General features: G+C 33.5%; 1 pseudogene across 1 annotated transcript; it reads left to right on the top strand.

Annotated features, from left to right (window-relative positions):
• The first annotated feature begins 16,126 nt into the window (after positions 1–16,126).
• Positions 16,127–18,780, top strand: LOC143613481 (putative cinnamyl alcohol dehydrogenase 1; annotated as a pseudogene). The gene is made up of 6 exons (XR_013150124.1): positions 16,127–16,245; positions 16,319–16,432; positions 17,092–17,322; positions 17,389–17,674; positions 17,747–17,897; positions 18,432–18,780. The product of XR_013150124.1 is annotated as a putative cinnamyl alcohol dehydrogenase 1 (transcript).
• Positions 18,781–20,074: the final 1,294 nt, after the last annotated feature.

Raw genomic sequence — 20,074 nt, 5'->3', positions numbered from 1 at the left:
TTCAAATTATATATACATACATATATGCATATATAATTATATAACATAAATAAATATGTTTAAGAGAGAGGCTAGACCTGTGAACTAATATTTTTTAGATACCAATGGTAGTAGAACTAAACAAGAGGGGGGGTAAGGTGGGGGCCATTAAGTTTATTTTTCATCATTATCCATCTTCTTGTTAGCATTGCACCCATTTATTACAACTAAATAGAAATAATTGAGGGAATTTGTTTACATGTTACGATATGAATTCGGAATATGCATGTTTAGAATAACATGAAACGTAAACAAATAGATGCTAGAAATATAAATTTGTGAGTTACAAAGTTATGTTATAGTGCAGTACCACTTCGGTACTCATAGCGAAAATATCAAATAATACTAAAATTGACTCGTATTGTAAACAAAAACCATAAAACTGAATACTGCACCCGATATTCTTAAGTGGCATCAGTTTCGTAAAAGGTTACGTGCATTACATAAAACTGAGTACAGAGCCGTTTTCAAGAATTGTAAGAAAAAAAAAACGAAATTTAAACCTTAAATAAAAGGGTTTTTGGTTCGGATATAAGCAATTTTTTAATGAGTTTACTTAGTTATGATCAAGGTTGTGCAAAAATAATTTGTATAGAGTTAATTGCAGTTATGGTCCATGTGATGAAACCCAAAATGCAGCTTTCAACCCTGTGGTGCTCATTTCGAAGATAAGACCCCCTGTGGTGGTCCTTTTTTTTTTTTTTTGCAATTTGGGTTTTCCGTCCAGTCAAACATTTGGTTGATTGTTAAATCCATGGATAAAGTCGTCTTTTCCAAACAACAACCAAGCTCCTCAAAACCAAATCCAACCAAGACGTACAAGATTTCAACCTAATACCAATAACCAACCGCCGAGGAATCAAGGAATAAATATAGTTGTCATAATAAGACTTAATTGCAGTTTTGACCTCCGTGGTGAAACCCACTTTACAGGAAAGACCCCATGCACCCAAATCTGCAAGTCACATCTTCTTCTTCAATATTCAACCTTTGAAATCCTAACGCTAATTCTCTATTCACTCAAAGTAACATAAAAATTATTGTTGTCTTCTCCATTCATTCAAAACCATCACTGTCTCACACCACCGATTAACCAGCCCCACCGTACACCACAACCACCCACAGCAGCCGTCTCCACAACAAACCGCCACCGTACCCACCGTCCACAAGCCATCGACCTCAGCGTCTTCACACTACCAATCACCACTGACGTCCACATCCCATCCACCAATCGGGAAGGCCGTGGTATCGATTCAGATCATTTTTGTGTTACTTACCAACCCGCTAAAATTCAATCCCAACGCCATGTCCGATCACCCGGTTCAAACGTTTGTCAACCTCAAATGAGGTGAGAGAGTTTTGAAGCAGAATATATATATTGGCAATTAGGTAAACAGAATCAAATCAGTATTTAAATAAATAGAGTTAAAACATTTATTAATACCCAATTTAGTCCAGTTGGTATGGCTAGACCCAGGTTCAAAAACCCATGATGCACGGTTTTGTTTTTAATTTTAATAGCAACTTAACAGATCAAGGGTCTAAATTGCATATGTTTAAAAATCACAGGGTTGCAATTGCAATGGTATAATAGTCTTTTACAGAAAACTAACCTTGGGTTCACGGTGGGATCCTAATTGCAAAAAAAAGAACACCACAGGGGCCATATCTGCGAAATGGCCACCACGGGATTGGAAGATATTTTTTGAGTTTCATCACAGAGACCATAACTACAATTAACTTTTTTGCATAAATATATAAAAATAGACTTAATTAAGTAATTGTATTTAAACATCAATATAAAACATTTGTCATCATGCATGTAAAATAAGGGGATTTATTAGACTCCACCCATTTAGAAAGCATTTTTCTTAAAAAAAAAACGACGTGATTCCTGTTTACGCCCGACCTATGTTGAAAAAGTGGATACTCAGCTCGCTCTAAATCAACAACTTTTCGTAAGAATACATAGATGTTGACTGACACGAAAACGACGCCTAAAACTTTTGTCATCATACATGGGGTTCTTACAATGGTCGCGTACAAGTTCGTCATCAGTGGTCACACGATTCCGATCAACTCAACGTCTTTTAGCAATCGCACATAAAATTTTAGCATGGTGGTTAATATATCGGATCTTGGCTTGAGAGGTTTCTATGAATAGCTCGTCTTCCTCGATCCGATGACGACATGTCCATTGTTTTTTTTATAAATAGATGATTTAGTGTGGTATAGCTAGGTGTAGAGAAAATTAGTTGGAGATTGGAAAGTAGTAGAGGTATAAAAAAATTTGATTGTTTAATTGGCATTTATAGAATTATATTTTATTAATTAAAAAGAATAGGCTCTAGGACGTTCCAATTCGTTCTCTCACACGGTGTGAGAGAACGAATTGGAACGTCCTAGAGCCTATTTTCACGCCCCCATCGTTCTCTCACACGGTGTGAGAGAACGATGTGAGTCACACCTATCAATGCCCTCGCGGCCAAACTTTTCACGCCCCCATCACATTAAGGATGGGCGGTGTTCTACGCCTTTACCATATGAATGCTTCTAACGCCCAGCTTAGCCTCAAAACACCTACCCTTACCAATTAAAAATATTTTTTATGGAATCACAAGTAGTAGATTATTTTGAGATATTAACAAATCATGCATTAAAAAGGTACTTATACTTAAATATCCACTTAAATTTGGAGGTTTTAAATATATCCCTCCGTCTATGTACGTCACTGTATACATTTAATATTTAAAAAGTAAGAATAATTAATGGTGTGAAAACACTTGAAAGGGCATCAAATTATGAAAATAAGTTTAAACGATTCCAACTTAATTATAATTGTTAATGGTCGTTACCAGACAACTGATGGATAATCCATTCTAACAACTATCAGCCATAATCAAAATATGTATACAGTCCACATAATAAGTTATTGTTGGTAAAATTGGGAAACTTAAGTGAAAGACAATTTAATTAACATATTGGACAAAAAATTTAATTTTGAAATTTACAAAGTTATAGAATTACTGTTCAATACTTCAATCTATATAGTTTTAATCAGTATTAAAAACCGGTTTAAATCGGTCGGTTGAACCGGATTTCGATGAGCAGCTCGGTTTTTTGTACCCGGTATATTTGAGCAGTTTTATGGAACATCAAACTGGCCGGTTTTCATAGAAAACTGGTTTATACCGGTTTAAAGACCCACAGGATTTTTGAATAATATTTTATTATGGAATTATGTATTTTTTGGTTTTTTTTGAGTTATAGTTGTATTTATATGAAATAATAAGGTTAAACTATACAACCCGGTTGTACCATTTTTTAGTTCAATCCGGTACGAATAAATTAACGGTTTTTAAAACATATGTTATGTTTTAAAAACCGGTATTTTATTCGTACCGGATTGGACTAAAAAAATGGTATAACCGGTTGAACCGAGAGGTTCAACCGGGTTGTATGGTTTACCTTATAATTTCATATTAATGCAACTTTAACTCAAAAAAAAAAAACAAAAAATACATAATTACGTACATAATAAAATATCATTCAAAAGTTAATACATATTCAAAAAACAATACAAAAGCACTTGCTTTTCAAACAAAGTTATTTTAAAATAAAGATTCGCAATAGATTTATGTCATCGGAGTGTTGTACGCATCGAGTTCATGATCGCTTAAAAGTTGAAATTCACTCTCTCGTCATCCTCGTCAACAAGAGTATAAATACTTTCATTTCCTACAATAATATATAAGAAGTTTTAGTTACCTATAATCATAGTATACAAAAATCACATAAAATAAGTAACATTTACAAAAAAAAAGGTCTGAAACATAAAAAATCTCATGTGCTTTTAAACCGGTTTACCAGTATAAACCGGTTTTCTATGAAAATCAACCGGTTTGATGTTCCATAAAACCGCTCAATCTATTGAGTACATAATACCGGGCTGCTCACCGAAATCCGGTTCAACCAGTTGAGCCAGCCGGTTTAAACCGGTTTTTTAAACACTGGTTTTAATCACCCAAGGTCCGTAAGTGCAAATTTTCTTCCTCGCCCCGTGCCCTTGTTTAGAAATCGTGATCTATATGCGACGGACATAATAATCTTTTTGAAAACTTACAAATGCCGGTATCGTTGATGTAACAAATGCCGTTTCATGTTGAAGGGTTTGCTTCATAACCTTAGTATAACAACAAAGGCAAAGCCCGTCGATATGTTACTTGTAATAATTTTGCATGACATGTGGATGGTGATATACAACCATCACATACTAGATATAAGTCTTGGTATTAACCAATGCATAGATTTTGAGGTTTAGTAACAAGTTCTATTATAGATTTGGACGACTTTTAACTCAATATATAAGTGTTTGTCGGCCTAGTTAAACTCTTTATACAAATCGTTTAAAAAAAATCCTTTATACAGAGATTGAACTCAAGCTAATGTATTATGTATTAAATTAAATAAACTCTAATTTAGTTTTAAGCGCGCTTATGTTAATTTGTCTCGGTACAGGCTTTTAACGAGTTGAACTTATCCAATATCGAAAACTTGTTTATACCCTATTTAAGTGTAAGTTGAACAATTCTCCCAGACAAATAATAAATTGGTTTGGCGGTCGAAATGGATCTCAATTAATGAATTGTGATTAGAATATGGTTCTTGATTCCTTGCAAGTCATTGCTTAGATCACTTTTTATTTTATTACACAAAACCTTGTGGTTGTTTGCTAACGTGTTTTGGAGCATCAAGCATGGTTAGATACAAGTCTGTTTATAATTGCACTTTTTTATTATCTAACAATTATAACTGTTTAATTGGTCTAAATTTCCATCTTTTCTAGAAATAAGAAGCTAGCGAGAATCAGAAAAAAAAATGTTTAAATTAGTATTTTACATAAAACTTTTTATAAAAAGAAGAATGCAATATTTAGAACTAGACCCAAAAATGGACTAGTCGTCTAACCAGTCCATCAATCGGACTAAATTTTAAAACAAGATAACAGCAAAATTAATTGAATAAAAGTACTCTTTTAATAATGGATCACGTTATTTTACAAAGGGGAACAAAAATAAAAAGAATGAGAAGAATTTTTAGCCATACAAAAAAACCTATCAAAAATAATTTAAAAAAATCATAACTCAAAATTTAATAAAAAAAAACAAAAAAAAAGTGAAAACACAAAAATGTTTCCACCGTCTTACTCGTTCTAAAAAAAACAATGTTGAGGGAAAAAAATAATTGTGCATTTTTGTTTATAATTGTCTTTTGTGTTTATTTTCTTTATTGATTATTTCTTTTTTCCTTGACTTTGTGTTTTTTTTCTTGATATTGTGTTAAAAAGTACTTATACTTAAATATCCACTTAAATTTGGAGGTTTTAAATATATCCTTCCGTCTATGTACGTCACTGTATACATTTAATATTTAAAAAGTAAGAATAATTAATGGTGTGAAAACACTTGAAAGGGCATCAAATTATGAAGATAAGTTTAAACGATTCCGACTTAATTATAATTGTTAATGGTTGTTACCAGACAACTGATGGATAATCCATTCTAACAACTATCAGCCATAATCAAAATATGTATACAGTCCACATAATAAGTTATTGTTGGTAAAATTGGGAAACTTAAGTGAAAGACAATTTAATTAACATATTGGACAAAAAATTTAATTTTGAAATTTACAAAGTTATAGAATTACTGTTCAATACTTCAATCTATATAGTTTTAATCAGTATTAAAAACCGGTTTAAATCGGTCGGTTGAACCGGATTTCGATGAGCAGCTCGGTTTTTTGTACCCGGTATATTTGAGCAGTTTTATGGAACATCAAACTGGCCGGTTTTCATAGAAAACTGGTTTATACCGGTTTAAAGACCCACAGGATTTTTGAATAATATTTTATTATGGAATTATGTATTTTTTTTTTTTTGAGTTATAGTTGTATTTATATGAAATAATAAGGTTAAACTATACAACCCGGTTGTACCATTTTTTAGTTCAATCCGGTACGAATAAATTAACGGTTTTTAAAACATAGGTTATGTTTTAAAAACCGGTATTTTATTCGTACCGGATTGGACTAAAAAAATGGTATAACCGGTTGAACCGAGAGGTTCAACCGGGTTGTATAGTTTACCTTATAATTTCATATTAATGCAACTTTAACTCAAAAAAAAAACAAAAAATACATAATTACGTACATAATAAAATATCATTTAAAAGTTAATACATATTCAAAAAACAATACAAAAGCACTTGCTTTTCAAACAAAGTTATTTTAAAATAAAGATTCGCAATAGATTTATGTCATCGGAGTGTTGTACGCATCGAGTTCATGATCGCTTAAAAGTTGAAATTCACTCTCTCGTTATCCTCGTCAACAAGAGTATAAATACTTTCATTTCCTACAATAATATATAAGAAGTTTTAGTTACCTATAATCATAGTATACAAAAATCACATAAAATAAGTAACATTTACAAAAAAAAAGGTCTGAAACATAAAAAACCTCATGTGCTTTTAAACCGGTTTACCAATATAAACCGGTTTTCTATGAAAATCAACCGGTTTGATGTTCCATAAAACCGCTCAAATCTATTGAGTACAGAATACCGGGCTGCTCACCGAAATCCGGTTCAACCGGTTGAGCCAGCCGGTTTAAACCGGTTTTTTAAACACTGGTTTTAATCACCCAAGGTCCGTAAGTGCAAATTTTCTTCCTCGCCCCGTGCCCTTGTTTAGAAATCGTGATCTATATGCGACGGACATAATAATCTTTTTGAAAACTTACAAATGCCGGTATCTTGATGTAACAAATGCCGTTTCATGTTGAAGGGTTTGCTTCATAACCTTAAAGTATAACAACAAAGGCAAAGCCCGTCGATATGTTACTTGTAATAATTTTGCATGACATGTGGATGGTGATATACAACCATCACATACTAGATATAAGTCTTAGTATTAACCAATGCATAGATTTTGAGGTTTAGTAACAAGTTCTATTATAGATTTGGACGACTTTTAACTCAATATATAAGTGTTTGTCGGCCTAGTTAAACTCTTTATACAAATCGTTTAAAAAAGATCCTTTATACAGAGATTGAACTCAAGCTAATGTATTATGTATTAAATTAAATAAACTCTAATTTAGTTTTAAGCGCGCTTATGTTAATTTGTCTCGGTACAGGCTTTTAACGAGTTGAACTTATCCAATATCGAAAACTTGTTTATACCCTATTTAAGTGTAAGTTGAACAATTCTCCCAGACAAATAATAAATTGGTTTGGCGGTCGAAATGGATCTCAATTAATGAATTGTGATTAGAATATGGTTCTTGATTCCTTGCAAGTCATTGCTTAGATCAGTTTTTATTTTATTACACAAAACCTTGTGGTTGTTTGCTAACGTGTTTTGGAGCATCAAGCATGGTTAGATACAAGTCTGTTTATAATTGCACTTTTTTATTATCTAACAATTATAACTGTTTAATTGGTCTAAATTTCCATCTTTTCTAGAAATAAGAAGCTAGCGAGAATCAGAAAAAAAAAAGTTTAAATTAGTATTTTACATAAAACTTTTTATAAAAAGAAGAATGCAATATTTAGAACTAGACCCAAAAATGGACTAGTCGTCTAACCAGTCCATCAATCGGACTAAATTTTAAAACAAGATAACAGCAAAATTAATTGAATAAAAGTACTCTTTTAATAATGGATCACGTTATTTTACAAAGGGGAACAAAAATAAAAAGAATGAGAAGAATTTTTAGCCACACTAAAAAACCTATAAAAATAATTTAAAAAAATCATAACTCAAAATTTAATAAAAAAAACAAAAAAAAGTGAAAACACAAAAATGTTTCCACCGTCTTACTCGTTCTAAAAAAAACAATGTTGAGGGAAAAAAATAATTGTGCATTTTTGTTTATAATTGTTTTTTGTGTTTATTTTCTTCATTGATTATTTCTTTTTTCCTTGACTTTGTGTTTTTTTCTTGATATTGTGTTATATTTTGTTCGGCATTGTGTTATATTTTGTGATCTATTATGTGTTTTTTAGTTATAATCTTGTCTTTTGTTAATTTTCGTCATTGTGTCTTTTTTCGGCATTGTGTCTTTTTGGCGGTTTTTAACGGAAACGACGGGGGAAACATTTTAGTTTTTAAAATTTTTCAATTTCTATTTATATTTTGAATTATGATTTTTTTTTATTATTTTTTGACTTTTTGAGGGGTTTTTTGTGTGTTCACAAATCATTTTCACATTTCTCGTTTTTGAATCCCTTTATATTTTCACTTTTCCCTTAAATTATATATATATACGGGAAATATAGAATGAAGACCCATTTGAATTGTGAAAACCCTATGTAATATTGTCTTTTGTTTTTTTTTTTTTACAAACGTAATATAACATTTAATACAAGACATCGAAAAATATAAAAAAAAATTGTTTTGCTATTTTTTAATATTTTTTTACTAATTTTTATGTATGTTTTCAGGAGAGAAAAAAAGTGTAACAATTTTATTTTTTTTTAATTTTTTTTACACAAGCGTAATATATGTAGGTTATATACACTTAAAAAAATTACAAAATTTTTTACGCACCGAGTCGACTTTTACATATGTGTAACGGACGTAAAAATTAGTGTAATTACTTACATCTTTATTCTCTCTCATATTTTGACTTTTTAATCAGATTCAATCTCAGCCACATAATCTAATCCATTTAATTAAATGTGTGACCAAGAATGAAGTTATTAAGTTCTTCAAACTAAAGATGGTTCTCAAAATATTCCTCCTATATATAGAGAGAGAGAGTTTCAGGATCAAATACAAATCAATCTTAGAATGAAAACAGTAAGAACCAATTTGCTGTTATTATTAGTTTTTTTTAAGTGTTTGCTGTTATTTTTTGTTCGTATTTGCTGATTTCCTATTATGAGACTTTATAAGTATTTGCTGATTTACATTTTTTTGCTATTATTAGGTTTTTTCTTATGCTGTTGTAAGTATTTGCTATTATTATTTTATTGCTAATTTTGATTCTTTTGTTGTTATTAATAGGGTTTTTTCTTTGTTATTATAAAAGATTGCTTATGTAGATTGGTATTGTAGTTATTATTGTTTCCTACGTTCTTATGTTAAGATCATTTTGCACATGAACCTTACCATATATATATATACAAGTATAATTATATAATGTTTTACAATTATAAATATAAACTCAATAAAAAATATAAATTTAATTAGTTAAGTTGTTATAACAATTTTTTATAGCCTTCAACCTATAACCAAGTTCTAAGAACATTCTAATTAACCGATTTTCCATCCTTCAAACTTGTATATATGTTTTAATCTTCAATGGGTTTAATTGAGATGGGTTATAGGTATAGTTAGTTTTTTAAATTTAATATATATAGTTTATAAGAAAAAATATATATACAAAAAATTTGATATTTTCAACTTTCGGGAGACCAAGCCATGATTGGCAGCCGTCCACCTTACCTCTCCCTGCATCTGGCTTATGCCTACATTGAATACTTAAATCTATAAAATCAACAGTTGGAAACTTTCTGCTTTCAATACACAAGTACGGCGAAAACAACAATTATTTTTCATGGAGAGCAAAATTCACTTTTTGAAATTAGTTTTTAACTCGATTCATTTTTTTTTATTCTTATATAGAATAACGATTCCTAGAATTTCACACCAATAACCGGCACCCTACTGAATTTAAACTCCCAACCTTTTGGTTGAGGAGCACACCAATTAACCATCAAGATGTCTCTTTGAGAATGGCACGCAAAATACATACTAGTTGACAATGAGTTCAGTGTCGTTAGAAGAAAGACGATGAATTCAATATTTAGTTGTAGCCACATTCCTTGCAAACGTGATTCCGCATGCCCCGTAGCTTAATTTGTATAAGTCTCAAATAAACTAGATGAATAGTTTCTTTCCGTCACAGGGCTTCAAAATCGTCTTATTTACCATATTTTTGGAAAAGTAGATGGACCGGGGACGAATAGGTTTTCCTAAAATTTTCTTTCGTTAAGAATGCAAATCTTGTTGGTAGACACTTTTTAAACTCAAGATGTAAGTTTAAAAGATAGGAATGACAACCATTCAAGTGGATTTCAACTAATCCACTCTGCTTGTTCTCCAATAGGGAGTTGCTTTACTACCATTTCTCTTAAACGAAAGAGTTCACCAATACATCAATGTTTCACTAGTTCAAAGATAGTTATTACCTTGCACAAACGTTTCACTAATCCAAGGTACTTATCACCTTCTATGTTTCACTTATTTTAAGAGGTAGCGATCACCTCTCTCTCAAATCCCCAAACAAAAATGGTGAACCAGTCGCTAATACACCACTTGTGGTAATCTCACAATAGCACGCAAGTTGAAAAAGAGCTTTAGTAGCCACATCTATTTTGTTCTTCCTTTTCTTGATCTCTTTTATTCAATTTGATGTGTAAATATAAAGGAAACAAGAGAGAGATTACTTAGATATGTATATCGAATTGTTTGAGAAAAACGAGTGAAGTACGTAATGCATAACGGTTTACCTTCAATTTTATTATAATCAATTTATTTTTTATGTATAGAAACAGGTATCTTTATAAGTCAAAACACAAAAGTTTGAGAAGTCCACAACTTCTATTTACACCTGTACAGTGTGCATACACGAAAAAGAAAAAAATAATAATTAACTTTCACCAAAATGGATAGTTTACCCTTTGTTTCTTCAAAGCATGAATAATTAATGAATAACGCATTCCACTTTGGTTTTTGCTTAAAACTATTTGAAGAAGTTTGATGTGTAAAAAAAGTGGGAAGGCATTCCTCCTTACATGGTAACATCCACCCAGCATTGATTTGAATTTCAAAAACCATTTTAAAACATTTTTATAAATCTTTTGACTATAATATAAAAAAATTGATTAAAACTTGGGAATGCTTCATGATTTTTATAAAAGAGCAAATTAGAAATAAATAATTTCAACTTTTATCTCCTGTCTGATAATAATCTTAACTCTTAAAATCATTGTCAATGCATAACTTTTGCCTATTTTTGTGTCAATGGTCCCTCGTTAAATATACTAAGAGCATCCACAACAATAAACTCATACAAACCGTTACATTATCGTCACGTCATATTTCAAACTTTTCAAAGAAAAAAACCACACTTTCTTTCATAACAACAAACCTTTACAGACCTCATTAAAAATATTAAATATGTGTGCATCTGTGTGTATATAAATAAAATATGGGTGTGCATGAGAATGAGAGAGAGAGAGAGAGAGAGAGGACCCTAGTCCAAGTTTGCTGCAAGTCTGCAAAGACAAGCCTGCCAAAACCTTCAATACTCCACAATGGTTGATTTTAGCTCCCCCTAAGTTTGCTTGGTGCCATATGGAATCAAACCTTGAGACATGTAGTCCAATGTGGGTGCTCTAAGCGTTGTTAGATTTTCAGTGACGTAGAATCTGACTTGTCAATTATGTGACATTTCTTAAAACTTTTTATATTTTAACGGTGTTATGGCACTATTCCCCCTTTTAAACATTTACCCAAATTGAAGTCCTCACAACTCAAAAAAAAAAAAACCTAAGTTCGATCATCTGGCTTCTCATTTCTTAGTGTTCTTCATTGACCAAAATTGAAGGCACGCTACTCTATGAACTTCGATTTGAACCTTTTAATCATAGCTAGTTAAAAAGTAACTGTCTTAATTTATCCCTCTATAATGTATTATATACCGCAAAGATATAGATACTACGATCATGTCAGTTTTCATGACTTCTATGTGAACCGAAGCAACACAAACCCCAGCATGAAGCCCAACTTTATTTGTTCAGCTTATAAGCCCATTAACTCTCCATCCAAATCCAATTACCAGTCCCCCCCTCCAATCACATACAAGAAACTGAAAACAATTAAATATCCAAGCAATCTATTCTATTTCTTTCAGATATAAAATTGACATAAGAGACATGTTATATTTTCAACAAACATAGACTTTTAACTAAAAACAATAGTTTACGGGTTTCTACTTAATATTAATAAAATAATAATCAAATGATACCTTTCTTAGGTAAACGAAACGAGGATATATTAATTTTATTTTTACCTAACTCCCCTTAAACATTTGAAATGGTAAAATTATACTAAAACGATTTGACTTTATTGGGTGATGACGGGACACAATACAAATTATTATTATTATTAAAAGCCGCCTCCTATCATTCACTTGGTGATTGAGAATATCACTTGGGTATTAGGCTGAGGGGTGTGGGGGGCTCTAATGGGGGCGCGAGTGGGGGCTCCAGCCAATAATATTGTGACGTGTGGCAGAGAGAGAAACTGGATAAGGGGGGTGTTGGAGCCCCTGGCCTGGTGTGGAGGGGCTCCAGCAGGGGCTCCAGCGGATTTTTTTTTTATTTTTTTATAAATATATTCAAAAAACGTATTATTAAAAAAACCTATAAATTATTAAAAAAAACACACATTTTTTTTAAAATTCAAATTACAAAAAAAAACATACTAAAAATTAAACAAACAATAATACTTAATAATAACACTAATCTAATACAAGATCATCGGGTCGCCTCGCCCACAAATGTTCAACCAACTCATGTCGAAGATCCCCGTGTATCTCACGGCTCTTGATATTTGCTATGTTATGAAGTCTTTGTTGATCACTGATTGTGGACGGTTGTGGCGGAATGTCACCTTGGTAGTTTTGGCAGATAGCTTTGGCCTCGTCTTCTAACGTCATGTTGTGTAGGATCAGACACGTGAAGACGACGTCCGTTATCCTCTCCCGAGTCCAATAACGTATCGGGTTCGCCAGAACATAATATTGTTTTTTTATAGCTCCAAAAGCTCTTTCAATATCTTTTCTAGCAGACTCTTGCTTCTTCGTAAAATACTTCCGTTTGTCGGCGATTGGATCTGTAAAAGCTTGAACTAACAAAGCCCATTCGTTGTAAATACCATCGACCAGATAGTACCCGTACTTGAAGAGTTCTCCATTTGCAACAAAAGATTGAGGTGGTTCAACCCCGTCGATAAGGTTGTTGATCAAATGTGACTGATCGATAACATTAAGGTCGTTATTTGACCCAGCAACACCAAAAAAAGCATGCCAAAACCAAAGATCCTGTGACACCGCCGCCTCAAGTATAAGGGTCGGCCCTTCATGATCACCTCGGTGGAACTGACCTCGCCAGGCCGTTGGACACATAGCCCATCCAACATGCGTACAATCGATGCTACCTAGCATCCCAGGAAAACCATGTTTTTCTGCGTGCACCTCATATATGCGTTGGATGTCATACATTGTAGGTTTACGCAGATATCTCCGAGCGTAAGTCGATATGACTCCTACGTATAATATATATTACAAAATGTAATAAATATTTAATAAAAAGTAAAATAAATGTTTTTTACCTTGGCAGAAAAAATGAAGGGATTCACGTGCAACCCTTTTCGACATCTGTAAATACTCATCCAAAGCGTCCGACGAGATGCCGTACGCTAATTGACGGATAGCAGCCGTGCATTTTTGAAGAGGGGTAAAACCGGGGAGACCCCTAGCATCCTCCCTTTGTTGAAAAAAGGGATACCGTGCCTCTAAATCACTTGCTATACGCATGAACAATTGTCTGCTCATTCGGAAACGAGTTCGAAAATCCGACTCCTCATATACCGGTTGAGGGCTAAAATAATGCCTAAACAAAGTATCGTTAGCACCCGATCGATCACGATCACGAGGTGGTGCTCTAACCCTCGGGAGTCGAGGTTGATGGGCTTGATTTTGCAAGAGATCGACCACGGTTGCGGTCAAAACTCCCCCTACATGAAGAAGCAAATCATCCTCTTCGGAGGAGTCGGAATCAGACGAGTACGACGACATTATTTTAAAAAAAAAAATTTGGGAAGATGGGTTGATTTTGGGTTTTATTTTGAAGTTGTGGTGATTGATATGGGTGAAATGGGGTATTTTATAGATGAAATGGGGTATTATTTAGATAAAAAATATTATTTTTTTTTTAATTTAAGATGTTCCCAACGGCTCTTTTCCTTCCAACGTTCACTTTTCTCTCTCTTCTCCCGCGACCACACTCACGCCTGCCTGGGGGCTCGCGCTCGCGCCCCGTTCGCGCCCCGGTGGTGTGGGGTTAGCGCCTGGGGGCGCGAGCGGAGGGGCTCTCGCGCCCAGGTTAGCGCCCCACACCCCTCAGCCTTAGTATAACCCTATCCTATTCCTTCAGTTCCGTTATCTGTTTTATTTATTTGATTATTTACTGTTACTGTTTTCAGTTTCAAATCATGTTTATTTGTTTATTCAACGATTAACTGTTTACATCATACATCAGTCGATTAAGTTGTTAATCCTGCTGAATGAAATGAAATCATACGATATGACATTTGATCATAGATTTATTAATTAATCTCATGGTGTTTGGGATTTGCTTGTTGAAATTGTTGTCTGCTCATTGACTTTTGATAACTAGTTTTCTGCAGGGCTGTTTACAAACCCAGTCGTTAGATGAGCTCAACCGAGCATGATTCGGTTTGCAAACGATCCGAGCTAACTTCGAGCTGATCTTTTCGAATCCACGAGCTATTTAAAAGATCTTGAATTACGGGCAAGTGAGCAACAGTTAATATTTTAAATATATATAATCTTAGTAAACTAGTCATAATATCCACCACAAGTATATACGCACACACAATAAATTAAGAATAAAATCATTCGAGTCGAACCACTGAGCTCGGCTTGGTTAGTAAATGTTTCTAACCAAGCTGGTTCGGTTTGTCAACAATCCGACTTCTAGATAGTTTTTTCGAATGAGTTTCAAGCTACGGGCTATTTTAACAACCCAAGTTTTGAGGGCGGTTAAATTGCAGATCTAAATTGTTTAAAACTGGTTATTCAAAGCAGGTTGTTCAATAATATAATCCCAAACATCCCCTATGAGCATCTGCTAAAAGTACAATTGGTTTTACTTTTTTGTATCATATGCTAAACATTTGTATCTTTTTTATAGGCTTATTTCAACGTATTAATGATGGATGCTTTATATTTGTATATATTTCTTGTTTATGGCCAAACAGAAAAGTACAGGGTATGTCTGAAATAGGCCCTTTTTTGATAATTTCTTAGGGTGTTAGCTAACTTTAAAGTTATTCGTGATAGAGGTATAACCGTGCAAGTAAATACTATGCGGTCCTTTTCATTTCCTTATATAGTGGGATGAAACTTATTATATGGTTAGGACTGCTAAACGGGCCATGTTTATGGGTTGAACCCAACACGCCATGAAAGTTTTACATGAACCCAAACACGAACTTGAACATGACACATATATTTGCAGTTTGACACAAAAACAGCCCGTTTAACCCAAAAAAAGGTTATGTATCTTCTTTTTTTTCTTTTTTTCTTTTTTTTGCATGTTAATACTTTAAAGTTCTAATAATTTACATATTAGTTTTATTCTGTTGGAGCATTTTTTTTTTTAAATATGGCAACTTACTTTTAAAGTTTTTTGGCACAAAAAACACCCAATTAGTTTAATACTTTAATCTAGTACATTGAACACATTTTCAAAAAGTGTAAAAGTAAACAAATGGGTTAAACGGGTCAACCCATGAACCCGTTGGGTTGACACAAACACGACCCGTTTTGATAAACATGTTCACAGGTTCAACCCGAACTGGCCCAAACCCATTTAGGCTAAATCCAAACCCACGAATTTCGTGTTAGGTTCATGTAGTGCCATATATTCACTCGTATGGTTATTCGGCATAAAATGGGACCCGCAAAACGGAAATTAGTTAACATTAGTATATGTTTTTGAAACACACACCATATGATTATACAGTTATACTAACAAACATCTAGGCTCTTTTTTAACTTAAGTCTATGATTAAAATCTTCCAAAAAAGTTTGTATAATCTTGAATTCATAATTTATATGAATTATCAATCTACTATAACCAGTTTGTTTATGTTTAAGAAAATATAAACTTTTTTCTTTTAAGAAATTAACTTTAATTTGCAGGAATTAAATCTTAAACTCAGTTGTCATCACTCACTATGACTTCCAATGCTGGTAATGAGAACTGCCTCGGATGGGCCGCACAGGACCATCGGGTTTTCTCTCCCCTTACAAGTTCAACCGCAGGTGTGCTTCTATTTTCCAGTCAATTTCAGTTAAATAACTAGTGTCACTCATCTTCAACGATATTCAACCGCAGGGATGTCGGCCCAGATGATGTTTCAATAGTCATCACACACTGTGGAGTTTGTTATGCGGATGTTGCGTGGACCCGAAACGTTCAAGGACACTCCAAATATCCTTTAGTACCCGGGTATTTACAAATATTTTGACATGCTATCATGAACTCATAACTAAATTTTAGTAACCTTCAAATGGGTTGTTTTCTGATTTGATTAACGAACGAACATGAAGAAGATTTTTTGTTTGTTTAGTCAAATGAATAAACATGAACATATGTCTGGTTCTTTCTTTTATTTTTGTGAGTGTTCGCTTATTTATGCTCGTCCATTTAAATTCGTGTATGTTGGTTTGTTTACCTTTGTCTAGGTTTGATCTTTTACTTTTGTTTTAAGTATTCATTTAATTTTTTTTGGTACATTACAATTTAGTCTGGCTTTATCTAATTAAATATAGCACCAATTATAATTTAGACTAGTTTTATTATTTGTTTAGGCCCAACAATTTGATGTTCATGTTTACTTGTAACTGGTATTCGCTTAGTTATTGTCGTTTATTTTCGTTCATCCGTGTTCCATTATATTTGTTCGTTTATGTTCGAGAACTTTTCATATATACTATTAAGTATTAACAAATGAACATAAACAAACACGTTCCTTTTCTTAACGAATGAACACGAACAGGAAAACCTAGTTCGTTTAATCTCCCTCTTGAATGTCATGCCACCTGTCTACCGCAAGCTGCGTTTATACATTTTGAAGATAAATAATTTTGTTATCTTTTCGTGTACAGTCACGAGATTGTTGGAACCGTCCAAGCCATCGGTTCAAACGTTAAACGTTTCAAAACCGGGGACCACATTGGTGTAGGCACATACGTAAACTCATGTAGAGAGTGTGAATATTGCGATGATGGTCTTGAAGTCCAATGCTCAAAAGGCGCGGTATTAACATTTGACGGTATCGACACCGATGGCACGGTAACCAAAGGCGGATATTCATCCTACATCGTCGTTCACGAACGGTATGTTCGTTTATTATACATTTTGGTTTGAAACATGTTTCTAAATCCATATTATTAACCTTGCAGATATTGTTACAAAATACCAGAAAACTACCCTTTAGCTTCTGCAGCTCCTTTATTATGTGCTGGAATAACTGTTTGGACACCTATGGTGGACCATAAGATGAACAGGCCCGGTATGAGTTTAGGAGTTATTGGGCTTGGTGGGCTCGGGCACATGGCGGTTAAGTTTGGGAAGTCATTTGGGTTACACGTAACGGTTTTCAGTACGAGTTTGTCTAAGAAAGATGAGGCGTTGAATGTGTTAAAAGCCGATAAGTTTGTTATCTCGAGTGATAATGAGGAGATGAAGGTGGGACCCATATAACTTGTTTGTAATGCGTTTAAATCCGATTAGTTTAATAAGTTGGTGTTTTTAATGTAGGCGATGGAGAAATCACTCGATTTTATAATTAATACCGCGTCTGGGGATATCCCGTTTGATCAGTATTTGTCGTTGTTGAAAAGTGGCGGTGTGTTTTCATTGGTCGGGTTTCCGACTGAAGTGAAGTTTCATCCTGCAAGCCTTAATATAGGTAAGGAGTGAGTTGTACCCGGGGGTGGTAAATGGACCATGCTCGTGGGGGTACTGGGTCTACCCTGAAAGTCGTGTTAGACGTGTTCTTCCGAGCGCGGCACAAATATTCACGGGTTGAAATGAGCATGATCCGTTTACCTGGATTTTTTTTATATTTTTTCTATATTTTCTCTAAAATTATTAATTCATCGCGATATTAACTTGTACGATTAAGCTATAAATATAAAACTTAATGTCAATTTCTCTTTCAATTTTAAAATTTTAATATAAAATACCCAACTATTTTAAATTATGACATAAATAACATTTAATAGAAATACAAATATTAGACGAGTTAAACGGGTCAATCCAAACCCATCCTGTTTAGCTAAACGTGTTCGTGGGTTTTACCTGGACATGTTTAGACTAGACTCAAATATGTAAATTTCGTGTTAGATGCGTATCGTGCCATAAATTCATACTTTTACTTACAGCACAACGATCAAGAATCATAAATAATGATGTTATAATAACATATGCAATGAATCTACAGGCATGAAAACTATCACTGGTAGTATTACTGGTGGCACAAAACAAACACAGGAAATGTTGAACTACTGTGCCAAGCATGAGATCTACCCGAACATAGAGATCGTCCCAATTCAGTATGCAAACGAGGCTCTTGAGAGATTAATCAAGAAAGATGTCAAGTATCGATTTGTGATCGATATTGCCAACTCACTCAAGTGAATGCGCATGTTACTGAGAATAGAAGGTTCGTTTTCCAATACCTGTTACGTGAATAATATTATGAAAAACTATGTTACGCGTCTGTAACCGTATTAAACTTGAATATGTACCAGAATGAATTTTGTGCAAGGTGGTTGTTTTTTGTTTGTAACTGTGAGAACCTGCTACTAGTAAACACTAAGCACTGATATTAGTAAATGGCGCGTTAGATGCATGTGGTTTCAAGCTAATCCAGATAAAACAGATATTGGCTATAGTTTTATCATTTATGTGTGATGGCTCTGAATGGGCGACAGATGCATAGAACTTTTCAGCGAGACCGTGCTTATTCAACTCTTTGAAAATGGAATCTATTCCAAATATATGTGCCATGATTCCTTTCTTTGACAAGGAAACCGTCAATATTTGACTTTGACTAAACAACGAAAGATCCTTGACATCTTTCTTGATTTTCAAACAAAATTTGTTACTAGACACTCGATTAGTTAAGAACGATTTACATCCCTCAACTAGGATGGCAGAAAAAACTGAAGTTAGTAGGAAAACTTAAAACCCAAAACATTTGACATTTGGGTTAGATAACGGGACATGAATTTGTATGCTCGAGCAGGTCTAGGGTTAACTTAAAAAATATAGACACGGTAAACATTTATTTGAGTATTTAGTTCTTAAGTCGTTTTTGGGATGAGTCTATGAACCAATATTGGGTGATGAAAATCTTAAATCAGTAAAGTTTTACCACAACTTTATAAGCAAAGTTATGTGATTTCGAGGAGAAATGGATGAACCCCTAGACCCTAGTGAGTGGTCGGGTATCAAATGTGTATGTGGTACATGTATACGGCTTTATTGGCAGATACGCCCTTAAACCCCCATAAGGGCCAACTCCTAGACCCTACCAAGGGTGGTGTCCCTCATGACCCCTTAGCTACCATGAAGGCTTCTTAGTACCGACTATCGAAGTTATTTTTATATTGAATGGTCTTGTAACCCACAGTCTCACACCTCCTAACTCGTATCAAACTTCATTTGATTTTGAAGAAAATCATATTACATACCAATGACTCTGAAAACACCAATACCACCAAATTTTGTGAGTGGGATTTTATAGTTTATGGAGTGGTTTAGGGTGTTTGTGAGTAGATGTGAGAGAAAAAACAATGATTTTCTGTATATTTGAAAAGCTCTTGCTTACCCCCGTATAATTTTTTAAAATTTGTTGAAAGTGGTTGTGAGTGTAAGAGAGAGAGGGTGTAATGATAAAGATATAAAAAATATTATTTAATTGAAAAAAAAAGAGAGAGAATATAGTGTTTTTTAATTTTTAGTGTAATTTTGGATTTAGAGATGATAGAGAGGATGAGAATGCTCCAATGCATTACTAGGTTAGATCCTGTGTTACACGCGGATGGAAAACATACAAAACTTCATATATATATATATGTG

The sequence above is a fragment of the Bidens hawaiensis genome, unplaced genomic scaffold, assembly GCF_021521415.1.
Source record: "Bidens hawaiensis isolate Kalapana, Puna unplaced genomic scaffold, B.hawaiensis_p1.1 tig00037590_1, whole genome shotgun sequence".
NCBI classification, from domain to species: domain Eukaryota; kingdom Viridiplantae; phylum Streptophyta; class Magnoliopsida; order Asterales; family Asteraceae; genus Bidens; species Bidens hawaiensis.
The sequence above is the reverse complement of the archived record's forward strand: the minus strand, read 5'-3'. Positions and strand labels throughout refer to the sequence as shown.